The sequence below is a fragment of the Panthera leo genome, chromosome E1, assembly GCF_018350215.1.
Source record: "Panthera leo isolate Ple1 chromosome E1, P.leo_Ple1_pat1.1, whole genome shotgun sequence".
Classification (NCBI taxonomy): Eukaryota; Metazoa; Chordata; class Mammalia; order Carnivora; family Felidae; genus Panthera; species Panthera leo.
In genome coordinates this window covers 37669500-37689220 of record NC_056692.1, presented here as the reverse complement: position 1 = coordinate 37689220, position 19721 = coordinate 37669500, and the positions used below count along the sequence as shown (strand labels likewise).

General features: G+C 43.4%; 1 pseudogene; it reads right to left on the bottom strand.

The window, feature by feature from the left end:
* Nucleotides 1-322: 322 nt before the first annotated feature.
* LOC122205866 lies at nt 323-18197 on the bottom strand (annotated as a pseudogene).
* Between the last annotated feature and the right edge of the window lie 1524 nt (nt 18198-19721).

Below are 19721 nucleotides of genomic sequence, written 5' to 3'. Positions count from 1 at the left end.
ATGTTTAATATTTTATCCAGGAAGCGCTCCTGGCTGGGGCCCTGGGAGGTGGCGTGAAACCGACAGAATGTCAGGCCCCGGAACGATTGCTCACGGGTGGTGACGGTGGGACGAGTGTCTGGGGGACTGGAGAATGGTGACGCCAGTTCCTGGCTGCTTGTCTGGCTTTGGCATTGGGGTGGGGGTGGGGAGAACAGATCAGAGATCAGCACCCCCCCCACCTGCAGAGGGAGCCTCCCTTGCTAGGGGCACTTAGCCATTGGAAGGGTGAACTCTGATTTGAACTTGCTATTTTAGGTTCAGCAGTTCCTCCGGGTCACCGTCATTTCAGCGTCTGGGGATTTTCCAGTGGGAAGGAGCCCTTTGGCTCTAGGGAGAAGCGGCAAGTCACAGGGCAAACCGTGGAGGTGGACGAAGCGGGTGGGAGGAGATAGGCAGAAGAACAGTGAGTTGGCCAATGCCGTGCGACCTTCTGGTGTCATTGAGGTCTCTGGGCTCCTGTGAGTGACAGAGGAGGACCATCGGCAACTTTGCTCCCTCCCGGGCGTGTCAGAGACCTGAGTGAGTGGAAAGCAGCGCAGAGTATTGAGGGCAATCTTTTCTGTTCCCAGATATTTGTAAAGAACTTAGCGGGCAGGAGGGGGGGAAAGGCAGGGGAAAGATGAGGCTGTGCCCCAAGGGCAGATGGAAAAATCTGAAGATGGAAGGGGGAGGGGGAGGGGAGCACAGACAGACACAGGCCTTTCATTCTGACCCTTGGGAGGCATGAAGTGCCTGATTGTGTCCGCGTCCAGAGGTTCAGTGGGGCCGGGAGGTCGGGAGGAGAAGGGAGAGCCCTGCTCCATCCCTCAGACCCCTGGGAACAAGATCCCCACACATTCTGCTGTAGTCTGGCAAGGCTCCTACAGAAAGGGCTTCTTAGAAAGGGCAGGATGGGGCCTGGCCCCAGACCCTGCTCACCATCCCCCCTCCCCTGCTCTGGCCCTGGAGGTTTATCTGGTTGGGGGTAGGGACCAGGAAGGGGTGGGGGGGAAGGGTGTGTGTGATTATCCCTCAGCCTGCAGCTGGGACACCCTCCTGCCCCCAGAGCTGCCTGCTCCACAGCTGTTCCCTGTTGCTTCCCCCACCCCCCCACCCCCCGGGGTACCAAGTTGGGGAGTTCTTCCTGGGGTCTTGCCTCCGTTCTTACTGCTGCCACTTCAGTGCAAAGACTCTCTGTTCTGCTACCTTGGGGGATTAGGAAGGGGTCCCCCGTCCTGGGGTTGGCTGCTGCCTCCACCCAGGAAAAGGCATCATGGTTTGATACGGAAACCTGGAAGCCTGGTTTGCCTCTCTGGTCCATTGCTGTGCCCGCACGGGGCTCAGCCGGAATGTCAAGGGGTCCTCCCCTGTCGGCATCCCCACCATCCACCCAATAATAAGGAGCCGGAAAGGAAACTTTACGGGCTTCCAAACGGCCACGATGGACTCCACCAAGCTGTGCACCAAAGCACAGATATAGTACATGTTGGGGAGCTCTCTGCTCCTCACAGTGCGCCCCATCTAGGTCAGTGGTTTGCAAAAGCCTTTTACACCTGGGACTTTTTGTCCAAAGGGTATCATGCAGAAGCAGAGAGGAACAAAGCCAGGACTGCTGCAATGGAAACCACTGGCGGGGAGCTGGTGAGACCCGCCTGCTCTATCCCTCCTACCTCTTGGAAGCCTCTCCTACCCCTCCCGCCTCCCCCCTAGGGGCTCCTGAGAGGCCCCGCAGGACTCCTAGCGCTTAGCAGAGCACAGTTGGAAAAACACTGATCTGCAAAATCTGGTTTCTTAACTCCTGGAAGCTGCCAATCAAAAGGAATGAGGGCCGCAGAGATAGGAGTGCAAGTGACAGTCCCACAGGTGACAACTCGATGACAAGAGACAGAATGATGCTAAAAAGCAGACATGCAAACCTGAAGGGCTCGAGGCTGGGGCCAATTTAGTTTTGGGGTGACCTTGAATGCTCCTCAAGAATCTCTGGGGGCTGGACTGGGTAACAGCACCTGCTCGGAGTGGGGGCCTGGGTGTCAGTGGAGGGTCATGTTTGGTGGAAAGGAATTAGACGCGAAATTTGAGAAAGACTGGCCTCTACAACAGTTCAAGTACAAAAACATGGAACCAGCTGGGCCCTTGGAGCTGAACTCTGAGCTCAATGAATATGTAGAGACTCACCCAAAGAGTACAAGGCCTAGAGTTTTGAGCAGTGGTTCTCAGCCGCTGGGGTGATCGTGGTCCTCTCCCGATCCCCCGCCCGCCCCAGGGGACATTTGGCAATGTCTGGGGACATTTTTGGTTGTCATGACTAGGGGGAGGGTGCTATTGGCATCTGATGGATAGAGAGAGACCAGAGATGCTGCTAAACATCCTGTGACGCACAGGAAAGTCCCCCTCAACAGAGAACCCTAGAGCCGAATGTCAATACGCTAAGTTGAGAAGCCTCGGTCTAGACTCTAGATGATGCTGAGATCTTTACTGTATCTATTTCCCCCTCTAGGATATGCTCCCATAAGTCAGAGATAATGAGTCTTCTACCTTTCTACAGCATCTGCCTCTGCACCAAGTAGGCACTTTACAGGTATTTGTCAGATGAATGCATAAACAAACAACTCGCCTGGACATGGCGGGCAGCTCTCTCCTTCCGGCCCAGGGCCCAGTTTGCCGTGGGGGGGAGGTGCGTGCCACTTCTGCAGTTTAGTTAATAGACCCTGCAAGGGTCCCTGACCCTGGACAACCCTGGGAGAAAGCTGGGGCGGGCTCACCCAAAAGTGCTTGAGCGGTTGACTCAAAAAGAACAGATGCTCATTCGCGATGTAATTTACATATCATTTGCATATTGCTTTGGATATAATTTGCATGCTGCTCCTTTAAAGTCAAAAGGCACAGATCTCCTGTCCTGTCCTGCCCTTCCCTGCTTCTGCAGAGGCCTCTGTCTGCCTCTGCTGTCTTTCTTCCTACACTCTCTAGGAACACTCACCTGTTGGGCTCACATTTGCTTAGGTTTCTGGGGGGCGGGGGCGGGGGTCCAGCACAAAAAAACTTTGGAAATATGCATTGGGAGATGCAAAAAAAAAAAAAAAAAAGGCAGACGCCTTGCATTCTGCCCAAACCTTGGGGTCAAGGCCGTGGCCTTTAGTGTCCCACATGCTTGAGTTTCAATCTGGCTTCTGCCATTTCACAAACTGTATGACCTTGAGCAAGCTAATCTCTCTGCCCCTCAGTCTCCTTATCTGTGTAATGGGGGCAATAATGTTTACCTCATAGAGTTACTGTGATGGTTCAACAAGAAAATCCATTAAAGTGCCGGGCGTTTGGTCGACACTCGAGAACTGGAAACAGTTGTGCTTACTGTTACACCTGGTTTCTTTGAAGTCGCTGTCACCAGGGAGGAGCTGCTCCTTTGGACTCTGCAGCTAGTCTCTTCCCTGATCTGTCTTCCATTCCTGCCATTCTCTCTCTTCTTGGCTTTGAGTTGCCACCATCTTCTGGGTTTCCTTCCGTCTTGCCAGCCTCTCCTTAGTCTGATTCCTTCTCCTCTGTCCTACCTCTAAAGTTTGGAGGCCCCAGGGCTTGGTCCAAGACCCCTCATCTTTTCTCCCTGGGCGTCCATGGCTTTAACCATGAGCCCCACGCCAGGGACCCTCAATCATCTCTCCAGCCTGGAGAGATAATAGTCAGCATCTACCTGATACCTCCATTCCTGATATCCAAAAGGCATTTCAAAATCCAAAATTGCGATTTCTAGTCCTTTTCCTCTCCCATGCTTCCCTACTTCCGTACATAATACTGTCTATCTACCCAGTTGCTCAAGCCCCAAACCCAGAATAAGCCTTTGATTTCTCTCCCCCTCACCCCCTGTGCTGGTTATCTATTGCTATGGAACAGATGACTCCCCAAACTGAGAGGCTTAAAATAATAAGCATTCTATTATCTCACATAACACATGCTTCTCTGGGTCGGGAATCCGGAAGTGAACTCGCGGGGCTTCAGAGCCTCTCATGAGGTTGCGGTCAAGATGTCAGTGAGGGTACAGTCGCCTAGAAGCTTGCCTGGGCCGAAGGATCTGCCTCCGGTGGGGGCTCATTCACACGCCTGTTACGTTAGTGCTGACAGTTGGCAGGAAGCCTACATTCCTTGTCATGTGGACGTGATAGAGCTCTTGAGTGTCCTTATAACATGGCAGCTTGGCTTCCTCTGGAACGAGTGATCTGAGAGAGAGAGAGAGAAAGAGAGAGAGAGAGCAAAGAAGAAGTCGCAATGGTCTTTTCTGATCTCGTGTCCAAAGTCACACGCTGTTAATTCTGCTGTATTCTATTTGTTGGAAATGAGTCACTAAAGCCAGCCTGCATTCCCGGGAAGGAGAATGAAGTTTTCTCTCTTGGAGGGAGGCATATCAGAGAATCCGTGGACGTCTTTTAAAACCACTGTCTAAATGTGTCTTGAATTATCTACTTCTCTGCATCTCCACGGCCCCCACGCCCGGCCTACTGACGCCTCATGGCCCACCTCTGCGGTGGCGGTGGCCTCCTGGCTGACGGTCTTGCTTCCAGCCCATGTACAATCCGCTCTCCGCACAGCAGCCAGGACGGCAGCGGGACAACGTAAACCAGGCGTGGGGGCCTCCGGTTAAGGGTGACGACTTGTGTCTCCTCTCCCTTTTAAGATCCCACTAAAATGGTAGTAAAGAAAGAAGGAAGACCTCAACCCACAAGGACTGAGAAAACGATATCTCAGCAGATAAAGGATTTCAGCAAAGTTGTGGACGACTAGAAAAGGGCTGAGGAAGAGTCACAGACATAGAGACCAGGACAGAGGGAGACAGAAGATAAGAAGGAAAGGGGGTTTGGAGGCACAGATTGCGCAGAGGGGCGGAGGTGGGAGCACAGTGGATCCCTTCCACCCGTGCCCTGCACAGAAAGGCAGAAACAAGGTTCCCACGTCCGGGCAGAACACCAGAAGTTTCTTATCTGGGAAAATTGAACGCGCCAAAGAAAAAGTCCCTGCACTAACGTGTGGAGCATTCCTGGTGAAACAGCTGGCTTTTTGCCCAATCACTAAAAAGCAAAATCCACCAGTAAAAAAGCCTCACTCGTGCCCATCGAACTTCCAGTTTGCTCTTTCGTGCTGTTCCCTTACATACAAATGGCTGAGCCAGGATCATCTGACAAATGAAGAAAACTCCTGTGTCAGCTCGGGTCCTCTGGGAAACAGACACCAGATGGAGTTAGATGTACAGGAGATTTACTGGGGATAATGCCTGGGGGGAATAGAGACAGGAGGGGACAGAAGTCGACAGGGAAGGTCTTCAGATTGCAGTGCAGGATCGGCATGTGAGAAAGAAGAGAGGGAAGGAAGGAAGACTGGGTAGGAAGAGTTTCAGAGGGTGGTGCGGCTCTGACAGAGTCCCAGCCAAAGCTTCAGAGCAAAGATCACCCAGCAGGGGAGCCCGTTGGGCAGAACTGTCTGGGTGCTAATACCCCCAACCGGGCCCCATAATTGGCGAGAGTTATCTGAGGAGATCGTGTCCTCAGTTCAAAAGCTGTAGTTCGTCCAGAAAGTGTCAGAGCTGAAGTGTGTCGGTTGACAGCACTCCTCATGTCAAATTCTCTCTCCCGAAGTGAGAGCTGGGTAGTACATTTCCGTGGGGGCTCCGCTCTTGGCATGCAAGAGGAAGACACAATGAAAAAAGAAAAGGGAAAGCCAAGGAAACAGAAGAAAACCAAACAACCAACCAATTAAGGGGTGCCCGGCTGGCTCAGTCAGAAGAGCAGGTGGCTCTTGATCTTGGCGTTGCCAGTTCGAGCCCCACGTCGGGTGTAGAGGTTACTTAAATAAAATTTTAAAAATACTTAAACACCCAACCAACCAATTTAAACACACCGCTCCTGATAATTAATATCATCTAGTAGTTATTAAAAAAAAAATAACAGAATGCAGGGGTGCCTGGGTGGCTCAGTCGGTTGAGAGTCCGACTCTCGATTTTGGCTCAGGTCGTGATCCCAGAGTCACGGGATCGAGCCTCGCATCAGGTTCTGCGCTGAGCATGGAGCCTGCTTAAGATTCTCTCTCTCCCTCTTCCTCTGTCCCTCCTGCTAAGGCTCATTCTTTCTCTAAAGAGAGAGAGAGAGAATGCAGTGAAAAAAGAGCCATAGAGAATAAGAAAGTGTTCTTGCAAATTAAATATACAGAAGGGTTGGAAAGGCAAAACAAAAGGAGTCACTGAGAGAGTAGCACAAAAAGACAAAAGAGGAAATTTGTTGAGCGCCTGTTACATGCCGGTGTTGTTCTGGTGTCTGATGAAAAGCGGCAAACAAAATTCACAAAGCCCTTGCCCTTCAGGGTCTCCCAAGACGGGGAGTATGTGGGTGGGCCAGTCCAGGAGGCACAGTATTCCACTAACAGGAGTCCCAGAAAGAGAAGACCGCGATGAGGAGGGCAGAAAGTTGACCAAGAAATACCGCAAGAAAATTTTACGGGATTGAGGGACACGAATCTCCAAAATAAATGATTTGAACTCCTGCGTTAGCCCCAGGTGGAGCACCAGGGAATGGGTTTACCCTCCCGCCTGCAACAACTAAAAAGCGGGACAAAACACTTGCAACCGTGGGGTTCGGACTTTGGAAATCGGGGCAGCCGCGGACGGTGATCCCTGAGAGGAGAGGAGCTGAGCTATTAGTTCTATGGTCGTTCCTGCCTGCTGCCTGGAATAGGTTCCCCGGCCACAGCACAAGGAGGGATAACTCAGGCAGAGCCTGGTGGCCTCCTGGAGTTTGAGGAAATGTACACAATTGTGCAACCAAGATGGTGGATTTAAACTTGGCCCCATGGAGGGCGCCTGGGTGGCTCAGTCGGTTAAGCGTCCGACTTCGGCTCAGGTCACGATCTCGCGGTCTGTGAGTTCGAGCCCCGCATCGGGCTCTGTGCTGACGGCTCAGAGCCTGGAGCCCGTTTCAGATTCTGTGTCTCCCTCTCTCTCTGCCCCTCCCCCGTTCATGCTCTGTCTCTCTCTGTCTCAAAAATAAAAAAACGTTAAAAAAAAATTAAAAAAAATAAACTTGGCCCCATGGATAATCACAATCAATATGCATGGTCTAGACAACCCAACTGAAAGGCAGATATAAAAGGATGACCCAACTATATGCTAGCCACAAGAAACCCACTTTATTATTTATTTTTTAAAGCATTTGCTTTTTTTAAAGTTTATTTATTTTGAGAGAGAGAGAGAGAGAGAGAGAGCACATGCAGAGGGAGGGGTAGAGAGAGAATGCCAAGCAAACCACGCTGTCCATGTCGAGCTTGACCCAGGCCTTGATCTCACGAACTGTGAGATGATGACCTGAGCCGAAATCAAGAGTTGGGCGCTTAGCTGACGGAGCCACCCAAGTGCCCCAAGAAACCCACTTTAAAGACGAAAGTAGGTGGGAAGGAAATGATACACCAGGCTAACACTAATCAAAAAGTCTATATTAATATGAGACAAAATCGATGATAGAATGAAGATTGTAGCCAAAAGATGAAGAGGGCCATTTCATGATAAAAGGATCATTTCAACAAGAGGACACAGTTCTAAAGATTTATTCTTTAAAAAAATTTTTTTTTAATTTTATTTATTTTTGAGAGAGAGAAAGAGTGTGAGCCAAGAAGGGGCTGAGACAGAGGGGGAAACACGGAATCTGAAGCAGGCTCCAGGCTCTGAGCTGTCAAGACAGATCCCGACGCGGGGCTGGAACCCATGAACCGTGAGGTCATGACCTGAGCGGAAGTCTGGTGCTTAACTGACTGAGCCACCCAGGCACCCCTAAAGGTTTATTCTTTACCCCACACTGACTGAGCCAGCCAGGTACCTGTAAGAGTTTTCTTAAAAAAAAAAAAAAATCATGACGGTGGTGCCTGGGTAGCTCAGTTGGTTAAGCATCCGGCTCTTGATCTCGGCTCAGGGCATGATCTCACAGGTAGTGAGATCAAGTCCTGCTTGGGGTTCTGCACTGACAGCATGGAGCCTGCTTGGGATTCTCTCTCTCTGCCCCTCTTCTGCTCACATGCACTTTCTCTCTCTCTCTCTCTCTCTCTCTCTCTCTCTTTCTTAAAATAAATAAATAAAACATTAAGAAAATAGAAGCAATCATGAGTGGACGTTGAATTTTTTTCAAATTATTCTTCTGCCTCCATTGAGATAGCCATCTGGGTTTTGTATGCTATTCTGGTAAAGAGATAAATGACATTGATTTCTAATGTTCAATCAATCTTGCATTCCTGGAACAAACCCAATTGGGTAGGACGTATTATCCTTTTTATATATTACTGTATTAGATTTGTTAGTATTTTTGTTTAAATTTATTCCCATTAAAATTTTTTTTTAAATGTTTATTTATTTTTGACAGAGAGAGAGACAGAGCATGAGCAGGGGAGGGGCAGAGAGAGAGGGAGACACAGAATCCGAAGCAGACTCCAGACTCTGAGCTGTCAGCACAGAGCCTGACACGGGGCTCGAACCCATGAACCACGAGTTCATGACCTGTGCCAAAGTCAGACACTTAACTGACTGAACCACCTAGGTGCCCCTATTTCACTATTGATGGACATCTGGTTTGTCCCAGTTTTTGGCTGTACTTTCTTTTTTCTTTTCTTCTTTCTTTCTTTCTTTTTGCTGAAAATAAACAGGCATATTTCTTGTCTATGTACCTATGTACCTATTTCACCTATGTACCTAGGAGGTGAGTTGATGGACCATAAGATAGATTATGTCTATCTTGCGTAGAAGCTGTCAGTTTTCCAGAGGATTATACCCATTTACACTCCCATCATAAATGTTCAGTTTTTAACATTTTAGCCATACCCGTAGATGTGCATTGGTATCTCATCGTGGTTATAACTTGCATTTTCCTGAGGCCTAGTGGTTCGAGCACTTTTTCATATGTGCATTCACACGTGTTCACCCATTTGTATTTGTTGGCTATTTGGATATCCTCTTTGGGGAAGGGATTTCAAATGTTTTGCCTATTTTTGAAAACTTGGATTGCGTGATTTAAAAAAATGAATTAATAGGAGTTGTTTATGTATTCTGTGGTTTGCTTTTTCAACTTTCATTTTTTTCATTTTTTTATTTTAATTTCAGTATAGTTAACATACAGTGTTGTATTAGTTTCTTGTGTACAATATAGTGATTCGTCACCTCTATACATCACCCGGTGCTCATCATAAGTGCCCCCTTAATCCCTATCACCTGTTTCCCCCATCCCCCATTCTCCTCCTCTCTGGTAACCATCAATTTGATCTCTATAGGTTTTGTTGGTTTTTTTTTTCAGCCTTCTCTACTTTTTTTTCTACCAATTTTATTTTTCTTGGTTTGCCTCTCTTGCCCCTCCCCCCAACCGACGTTCATTTGTTTTGTTTCTTAAATTCCATATATGAGTGAAATCACATGAGATTTGCCTTTTTCTGATTGGCTTATTTCACTTAGCATTTTACTCTCTAGCTCCATCTATGTCGTTGCAAATGGCAAGATCTCATTCTTTTTGATGGCTGAACAATATTCCATTATTTATATACACCACGTCTTCTTTATTAATTTTCTTTATGGTGTCTTTTGTGAACAGAGTTTTTCAATCTTAATAAGTCAGATACACTACTTGTTCATGTTTACTGGTATTATGTCCTGATTAAGACATCTTTGTCTACTCCAAGGACGTGAGAATATCCTGTGATTTTTTTTGACAAGCTTTATTGTTTTTATTTTTCCCACATAAGCCTATGATTCATCTCAAATGAATTTTGGGGTATGTTTGAGATAAGAGCCAAGATTCCATTTTTTCTATGTGGCTATCCAATTACTCTAGCACCGTTTATTGAAAAGCACCATAATTTCCCCCACTGAATTTTAGTTATAACTTTATTGTAAATTAGGTGATGATATATGTGTAGGCCTGTTTCTGTTTAATTACAAAGCTGTTTTCCAAAGTGGTTGTACTATTTTACATGCAGGAATGTTTTGGTTGTCCACATGTTGCCGGTATATAATATTTTCAGACTTTGATTGTAGTCATTCTGATGTGTATTCTGTTGTAGTTTTTAAATTAAAAAAATTTTTTTTAATTTTTATTTATTTACTTTGAGGGGGGCAGAGGGAGGCTCTGTCAGAGCACAGCCTGATGTGGAGTTCAATCTCACGAAACTTGAGATCATGACCTGAGCCAAAATCAAGAGTCGGGAGCTTAACTGACTGAGTCACCCAGATACCCCTCTATTGTGGTTGTAATTTGAATTTCACTTGTGACTAATGGTGTTGAATATCTTTTTTAAAAAGTTTTTATAATTTTTAACCTTTTTATTTATTTTTGAGAGAGAGAGAGAGAGAGAGAGAAAGGGAGACAGAGGATCTGAAGCAAACCCTGTGCTGTCAGCGCAGAGCCCAATGCGGGGCTCAAACTCACGAACCCATGAGATCATGACCTGAGCAGAAATCAAGAGCCACTGCTCAACCAACTGAGCCACGCAGGTGCCCCTGAACATCTTTTCATTTGCTTATTCCCGCTACAATATCTTTTGTAGTGGGATATCTTCAAGTCTTTTGCTTATTAAAAAAATTGGATTGCTTGTCTTTCTAATTATTGGATTACAGAAGTTATTTACTGATTCTGTATATAAATTCTGTATCAGATATATGAATTATGATTATTTTCTCTTACTTGGTGGGCTTTTCATTTTATAAAGGTATTATTTGATGTGCAGAAAATTTTAATTTTCATTACATCCACTTTACTAGTTTGTTTTTTTTTTTTATGGCTAGTACTTTTTTGTCCTAAGATATTTTTGCCTACCCTGAGGCTGCAAAGATATTTTCCTACATTTTCTTCTAGCAGCTTTATAGTTTTAGCTTTTTACATTCAGGTCTATGATCTATTTTGAATTAATCTTTGTGTATGGTGAGAGGTGAGGGTTGGGGTTTCTCCAACTGTTCCAGCACCAAAACTTTCATTTTCCCATTGAGGTACCTTGATGCCTTGTTGAAAATTGGTTGACATTATCTATGCGAGTTTGTTTATGAGCATGCTTTTCCATTGATCTGTTTGTCTATCCTACACCAATACTACACTATCTTGATTACTATAGCTTTGTAGTAAGTCTTAAGCTCTAGCAGTGTAACTTTTCCAAGTTTGTTCTTTTTCAAGATTGTTTTGACTATCTTAGGTTCTTTGCATTTCCATATAAATGATAGAATCATAGAATCAGCTTATACATTTCTATTTTTTAAAACCTGCTGAGACTTTTATTGTGATGGTATTGAATCTGTAGATCAGCCTATGGACTCATGACATTTTAATGTTTTGTCTTCCATTCTATAAACATCGGGCATCTCATTATTTATTTAACTTGTCTTTTATTTCTCTAAGCAATGTTTTGTACTTTTGGTGTAGAGGTCTTGCACATTTTCCGTAAAATTTATTCATTGGTATTTTATATTTTTTACATTATTTCCAATAGTATATCTTAGATTCTTAATTTTTCAATTGTATGTTGTGTATATATAGATAGGCAATTGATTTTTGTGCGTTGACAATAAGTTAAGTTCACTCAATAGCTCTAGTAGTGTCTGTAGATTCCTTAGGGTTTTATATCCACGCAATCATACTGTATAGATTTACTTCTTTTCCAATCTTTTTGTCTTTACATCATTTTCTTTCTTTACTGAGCTAGCTAGGAAAATGTTGAATAGAAGAAATGAGAGTAGGCATCCATATTTGTTCCTAGCATAGGGGGAAAGCACTCAGTATTGCAGTACTAAATGTGATTTCAACTGTAAGATTGTTTTGAGATATCCTTTATCAAATTGAGGAAATTCTTATTCTAGTTTTCTCAGAGTTTTAAAAACCATGAACGGGTATTTTATTTTATCAAAAGCTTTTTCTGCATCTGTTAAAATGGTCAGATAGTTTATCTACTTAATTTAGTTAATGGGGGTAGTTACATTGGTTGATTTTGCAATATTAAATCAATCTTCATTGCTGGACAACACTGCATTTGGTCATTACAATGAATTAACTTTTTAAAAAATTACTAAATTTGATTTGGCATTTTTGTATGGGATTTTGCATCTATGTTCATGAGAGATATTGGCTGTAACTCTCTTTTCTTGTAATATCCTTGCCAGGTTTTGGTATCAAGGTTAAGTCTCATAAAATGAGTTGGAAAATGTTCTTTTTTTTCTCTATTCTCTGTATTTATGTAAGGTGGTGTTATTTCTTCCTTAATGTTTGGAAGAATTCCCCAGTGAAGCCATCTGGGCCTAGAGATTTCTTTGTGGAAGATATTAAATTAAGGATTCAATTTCTTTTAACAGACATGTAGGCCCATTGTGATCTCAAAAATCATAATATTTTTGTGACAATTTTGGATGTTCCTGTGACATTTTTGGCTAGTTGTGTTTTTTAAGGAAATTTCTCATGTAATCTAAATTTTCAAATGTTGACATGAAGTTGTTTGTAATATCCTCTTGTTATCTTTTTAACATCTGTAAGCTCTGTAGTAATGCTTCCATGTGTATTCCTAATATTAATTATATGTTCTTTCTCTCTCTCTTTCTCTCTCTATCTCGTCTTTCTTGCTAGATTTTTATCAATTTTTGTGGTCTTTCCAAAGAACCCATTTTTGGCTTTGTTGATTTTATTGAATGTTTGTTTTCTATTTCTTTGGTCCTCATCTTCTCAGTTGTGTGCTTTTCTTTAGTGAAACTCAGAAGCCTGGATGTAGGCACACTGAAAGCAGAGTTGGATTAATTAATTTTTAAGATATTATTTAAAAGATAATGCTGCCCTTCACTACCACAAGAGCAAGGGTTTTATTTGTTTTATTTAATGCTATGCCCCTAGCCTAGAACAGTGATTGATCAGAATAGGTACTTAATAAATATTTGTTGATTGAATGATTCTGTGCTCTTTGGAAAAATTCAAATCATAAAGCCCATATTTAGGGTTAAAACTGCATTCTCTTGGCCTTCATTGCCACCCTCTTAGGGATTAAGATTGTTAATAGTGTGTGTGTGTGTGTGTGTGTGTGTGTGTCCTTCCAGACCTTTTTATATGCATAGACATATATTTAAAAATTAAAAACAGAATAAGGGCACCTGGCTGACTCAGTCAGGAGAGCATGCGACTCTCTCTCTCTCTTTTTTAAAATTTTTATGTATTTATTTTGAGAGAGAGTATGAGCAGAGGAGGGCCAGAGAGAGGAAGGGAGAGAAAGAATCCCAAGCAGGCTCTATACATGGAGCTGGATGTGGGGCTCAGTCTCATGAACTGTGAGCTCATGACCTGAGCAAAAATCAAGACTTGGACGCTTAACCACGAACTGAGCCATCCAGGCACCCTGAGCATGCGGCTCGTGATCTTAGGGTCATGAGTTCAAGCCCTACATTGGGTGTGGAGCCTACTTAAAAAGAAAATTAAAAACAATAACATTTATACATAGTTTTCTGAAAAATTTTACACGTCAACAACAGTTGAGTAAATATTTTAAAGCATAGATTAAATATTTGAATTGCTCTGGTTTTTAAGTGATAGAAATATAGTTCAAATGGGCTTCGGTGGAAAAAGAAGGCAAGAGGGGTTTATTGGCTCACATAACTAAATCCCTAGAGGCAGCTGACTTCAAGCACAGTGAGGTTCAGGTGCCCAGATTTTGTCTTCATCAATCTTTCACCAATACATGGCTTTGATTTCCTTTGTTTTGGCTTTATTCTCAGAGCAACTCTTCCATATGAAGTCAAGATGGTCTTAGAAGTTCCAGACACAGGGGCGCCTGGGTGGCTCAGTCGGTTAAGCCTCCGACTTCGGCTGAGGTCAAGATCTTGCAGTCTGTGAGTTCGAGCCCCGCGTCGGGCTCTGTGCTGACAGCTCAGAGCCTGGAGCCTGTTTCAGATTCTGTGTCTCCCTCTCTCTGACCCTCCCCCATGCATGCTCTGTCTCCCTCTGTCTCAAAAATAAATAAAGGTTTGGGGCGCCTGGGTGGCTCAGTCGGTTGAGCGGCCGACTTCGGCTCAGGTCATGATCTCGCGGTCCGTGAGTTCAAGCCCCGCGTCGGGCTCTGTGCTGACCGCTCAGAGCCTGGAGCCTGTTTCGGATTCTGTGTCTCCCTCTCTCTATGACCCTCTCCCGTTCATGCTCTGTCTCTCTCTGTCTCAAAAATAAATAAACGTTAAAAAAAATATTAAAAAAAAATAAAGGTTAAAAAAAATTAAAAAAAAAAAAAAAAAAAAGAAGTTCCAGACACATTCCACCTGCTCTTCTTTTCTGGGAGATTGGAAAAATCACAGTGTGGTCTCTAATTTGACCCTCATTTAGATCATACACCCTGCCCTAAACCAATCAATTTGCTTGAGGGAGGATGGAATGCACTGACTGGTAAAGCCTACGTCACATGCTTCAAGGCTGAACTGGAAGGCAGGGCCAGTCCTACCAAACCACATGCCAGAGAGTAGGAGAGGAATGGTTCTCCAGAGAGTATGGGTGGGGAGAGGACTGTTGCTAGAAGAAATGATAATGGTTGTTGAGCAAGCTGAAACAATAGATTCCCATTAGAAGTAGAATAGCTTTCTCAAAGCTCATTTTGAGGAGTAATGACAAACTGCCTCCAAAACTGTGGTACCATTTTGTATTCTCATCAACAACTTGTATATTTCTTTCAAGCGTTTTTTTTTTTTTTTTGTTTTTGTTTTGTTTTGTTTTGTTTTTAGTAAACTCTATGCATAATGTGGGGCTTGAAGTCACCACCTTGAGATCGAGAGTCTCATGTTCCACCAACGGAGCCAGCCAGGTGCCCCTTTCTTTCATGTGTTTCATAGTTTAACTCTTTATACTTAGATGTTTAATCCATCTGGAATTCCCTTTTATATATGGATTTAATTTAAGTATTTTTTTTCCATAGATAGATAGCCATTTATTCCAGTACCGTGTCCCTTCCTTGCTAGTTTGCAATGCTGTTTTTATCATGTGCTAAATTCCCCTGTGGTGGGAGGCGGAGACTGAGAGATATCTTAGAAGGTAAAACTGAATGAGAGTGCGAGGGGGAGAAAGGGATCCAGGGTGACCACGTTTCCTGTTTGAGTGATTGTGCAGAACCAGGAAGTAGGGAGAGGAGCAGGAGTAGGGATGGGGGCCTCAGAGAGAGAAGGAAGGTGGGTAAGTCAATCAGGGACATGTTGACTTTGAGGTGCTCATGGACATTAAGGACATATTTAATAGAAATACATGATAAACTTTTTATTACAATATTCACCATATGAAAAAGGTTTTTGATATTGCTTCTGGACTATTTGTTCTATTGATCTGTTAGCTTATTGATTTACTTGATCATTTTACAAATGTTTGTGAAGTATCTAATATGTGTGAAGACAAATCCTATTCTTACTATAATACCGACTATTTTATGGTACATCTGGATTAGTGGTAATGTAAGCAATTCCCACTCAGCCCATTATCCTTATTTTTTAAATCATTTTTTTCTCTTGGTACCCATTTACTCTTGCAGATGAATTTTAGAATTATCTTTTCTAGTTTCAGTTAAAGAACTCTGTTAGAATTTCAAACTCAAGTTGCATTGGATTTATAGAGTAATTTGGAGGAAATTGACAGCCTTACCAAAGTATTCTACCATTGTGAGAAAATGGCATACATCTCTCCATTTATTCAGGTCTTCTAGTATGTCCCTGGCAAAATTTATTCCTATGTGTTTCATGGCTATAATTGCTGTTATAAATAAAATCATTTTAAAAAACATTTTAGAATTGGTTTGTGTTGGTAAAAAAGAAAACTATTGATTTTCCTACATTTTTCTTTTAACTAGCCATTTTACTGAACTTGCTTATAAGATTTATAAGGTTTCAGCGGAATCTTTGACTTTTCTGACTAGATAATAATATATCTGCATGTAGAGATGATTTTGCTTTTCCCAGTATCTATATCTCATTTTTTTCAGATTAACGCTACTGTTTTATTTGATTATTCCTTCTTTTTATTTACTTTTATAGCTCTATTGAAGAATAATTGACAATACATAAAGTACACATATTTAAAATACACATGCTCTGTCTCTTTCTCTCAAAAATAAATAAACGTTAAAAAAATCAAGGTACTGATTTCCAAAGTGGTTGTGCCATTTTCCATTTCCACCAGCAGTGTATGAAAACTCCACTTGTCCACATTCTCACCAACACTTGGTATTATCATTAAAGAAAATTTGTTCAGCTATTCTAATAGTGATATCTCATTGTAGTTTTTTTAAAAATATTGGTTCCTTTCTCTTTGTTTTTTTAAATCTTTATTTAATTATTTTGAGAGAGAGAGATGGGGAGCGAGTGGGGGAGGGGCAGGGAGCTAGAGAGACAGAGAATCCCAAGCAGGCTACCCGCCATCAGAACAGAGCCTGATGTGTGGCTCGAACCCACGAACTGTGAGATAATGACCTCAGCCCAAATCAGGAGCCAGATGCCTAACCAACTGAGCCACCCAGGTGCCCCTCATTGTAGTTTTAAGTGACATTTCCCTAATGCCTGATAATGAGGATCTTCCCGTATGTGTATTTGCCTCCCTTGTTTAAGCGTCAGTTCAAAGCTTTTGCCCATTTAAAAAACTGGTTTGTTTGTTTTCTTATTGAGTTTTGAGAGTTCTTTGTATGTTCTGGGTAAGAGTCTTTTATGATATATATGCTAGGCAAATATTCTCTCCCAGTCTGTAGCTCTTCTTTTTGTTTTTGTTTTTAAAAATTTTTTTAACATTTATTCATTTTTGAGAGAGACAGAGCATGAGCGGGGGAGGGGAAGAGAGAAAGGGAGACACAGAATCCAAAGTAGGCTCCAGGCTCTGAGCTGTCAGCACAGTGCCCGATGCAACCTGATGCGGGGCTCTCGAACTCACAAACTGTGAGATCATGATCTGAGCCAAAGTCAGACGCTTAACTAACTGAACCACCCAGGCGCCCCATCTTCTTTTTGTTCTTTAAACAGTATCTTTGATACAGCAAAAATGCTTAGTACTGATGAAATCCAATATTTCAATTTTTTTTATGGTGTTGTTATCTCAGAAATCTTTGCCTAACCCAAGGTCACAAAGATTTTCTCCTATATGTTTTCTGCTGGAAATGTTATACTTTTAGGCTTCTGTTTAGGTTTAGCATCCACTTTGTGTTAATTTTTGTACAGTGGTGTGAGTTATTTTGTTTTATTTGGAACATAGATATTCATTTCAACAAATGAAAAGACTATCCTTTTCCCACTAGACTGCCTTTGCATCTTTGTGGAAAATCAAAGACCATATTGATGGACCTGATGCAGGCTCGAACCCACGAACTGTGAGATCATGACCTGAACTGAAGTCAGACGCTTAACCGACTGAGCTACCCAGGCGCCCCTCAACAGGACCCTATCTTGATTACTGTAGCTTTTAACAGTCTTGAAATTAAGTAGTGTAAGTCCTTCAGCTTGGTGATTTTTTTTCTTCCACAGACAAAGCAACTTACTAACCCAGAATTTGTTCTAATGCTGCTTCTTCTTTTTTTAATGTTTATTTATTTTGAGGGAGAGAGTACACGAGCAGGGGGAGAGGCAGAGAGAGAGAAGAAAGAAGATCCTAAGCAGGCTCCATGCCCTCAGTGGAGAGCCCAACGTGGGGCTTGATCCCACGAACCGTGAGAGATCATGACCTGAGCCACGATCAAGAGTCGGTTGCTTAACTGACGGAGCCACCCAGGCACCCCTGTTCTGGTGTTTCTTGTTTGCGGTTGCCAACTCTCTGAAGATTCTGCCCAGATCTCTCTGTCCCTGAGGTGTTAGTTTGTGGCCCCCATCTTGGTCCTTCTCCACCATTTTCAGCCCCTCCAGGGCTTGAAGGATGCTGTGGGTCACATTCTTGGAGCCTTAGCTGAAGTGGCTGGGCACGACGCTGTTTGTCTGTTGGCCCCCATAGATCTTGGTCATGGATCCAACTTGGTGCAGCCAGAGAGATACTCTGTGGAAATGCTCATGTGTGGAACCAGTTCTTATCACAAGGAGCAAGCTCTTGATGCTTGGGCAGCTTGACAGTGTCTGCCCATTTAGGAAGCTTCAGCTTCCCAAACTTTTTGAGAAAGGCTGCTGGAGCTCTGAAGAACCCCTGAAGGTTCACGTCTTTTGCAGTAACTCCAGCCATATGTGGCCTCAGTGCTGACAGCCAGGGGATAGGGCCTTCCAGCTACCTGCCCCCACCTTCTTTTGCAAAGTTATTTTGGCTATTCTAAGTCCATTGAATTTCTACAAGAATTTTAGAATCAGCTTTTCAATTTCTACAAAAAAAAAAAAAAAGCTCCTGGGAATTTGACTGGGATTGTGTTGAATTTATAGATCAGTTTGGGGATAACTGATCTTGACTATTGAATCTGCTGATCCATGAGCATAGTATAGCTCCTCATTTACTGAGGTCTCTAAGCAATATTTTGTAGTTTCCAGTGCACAGGTCTTATACATTCTTTGTCAGTCTTTTCCCTAAGTAATTCATATTTTTAAAGTTGATTTATTTATTTTGAGAAAGAGAGAGAGAGAGAGAGAGGGCACATGTGAGTAGGGGAGGGGCAGAGAGAGAGAGAGAGAGAGGGAGAGAGAGAATCCCAAGCTGACTCTCACAAGCCATGAGATCATGACCTGAGCCGAAATCAAGAGTCAGATGCTTAACTGGCTGAGCCACCAGGCGCCCCTAAGTAGTTCATATTTTTAGAAATATAATTGATTGTATATCTTGATCTTATAATCTTGCTAAACACACACGTTAGTTCTAACAGCTATTTTTTAGGTTCCATCAGATTTTCCACATGAAAATCCGTGCCATCTTCGAACAAAGACAGTGTTACCTCTTCCTTTCAGTTCTGGATGCCCTTTTACCCTTGCCTTAGTGCCCTGGCTAGAACCTCAGTACAATGTTGAATAGGGATAATGAGAGTAACATACTTGCCTTGCTCCTGACATTAATAGGAAATCTACATTTCCTGACATTAATAGGTTCTTCTACAAAAATTCACACTTTTAGGGACTCCCTCTATGGCATCATGGATTCCTCTTCTCTGTTGGATTTTGCCATCAGTATAGTCTAATATGCTTTAAAACTCTAGGATATTTTTTTCTCTTTTAAAGGGGTTTTTGAGGATGGAGTGGTAAACAGATGTGCTAATGGAGACTTCTTGAATCGGAGGTACAGTGTTAGGGTTTTGCCAGGCAAGTGTGACCACAAAAGACAGAGGGTAAGAAGTTAAGATGATCTGATAAAGCAGAGACTCTGGGCTGAAGAAGAGAAGAGAATGAAGACAGAAGGGGGCTGACAGATGGGAAAATCATCTCAGGGTCAGTTGACTGGGGATTGAAAAACAGTTGTCTGAAGAAGAGTTGAACCAAAGGAGCAGAAGGTGAGTTCAGAACGGAAAATGGGAGCACGCATAGGTGGTGACAGTGTCCAGGATGGGAACAAGGGTGTGGGCAGAGGAGAACGTGAGTTGGCATACAAAGGTTGTAGAATGGAGATGCTGGGACTTTTAGAGTTACCCAGGGTGCATTAGGAATTGGGATGCGAAGAGGTTTCAATAAATGCGAAGCAGGGCTGGGAGGTCAGTGGACAACAGTCATGAGGGAGAGTGGCACAGGTGGATGGAGCAGGGGCTTTTTGCAAGAAAGTGACAGAGGGGCGCCC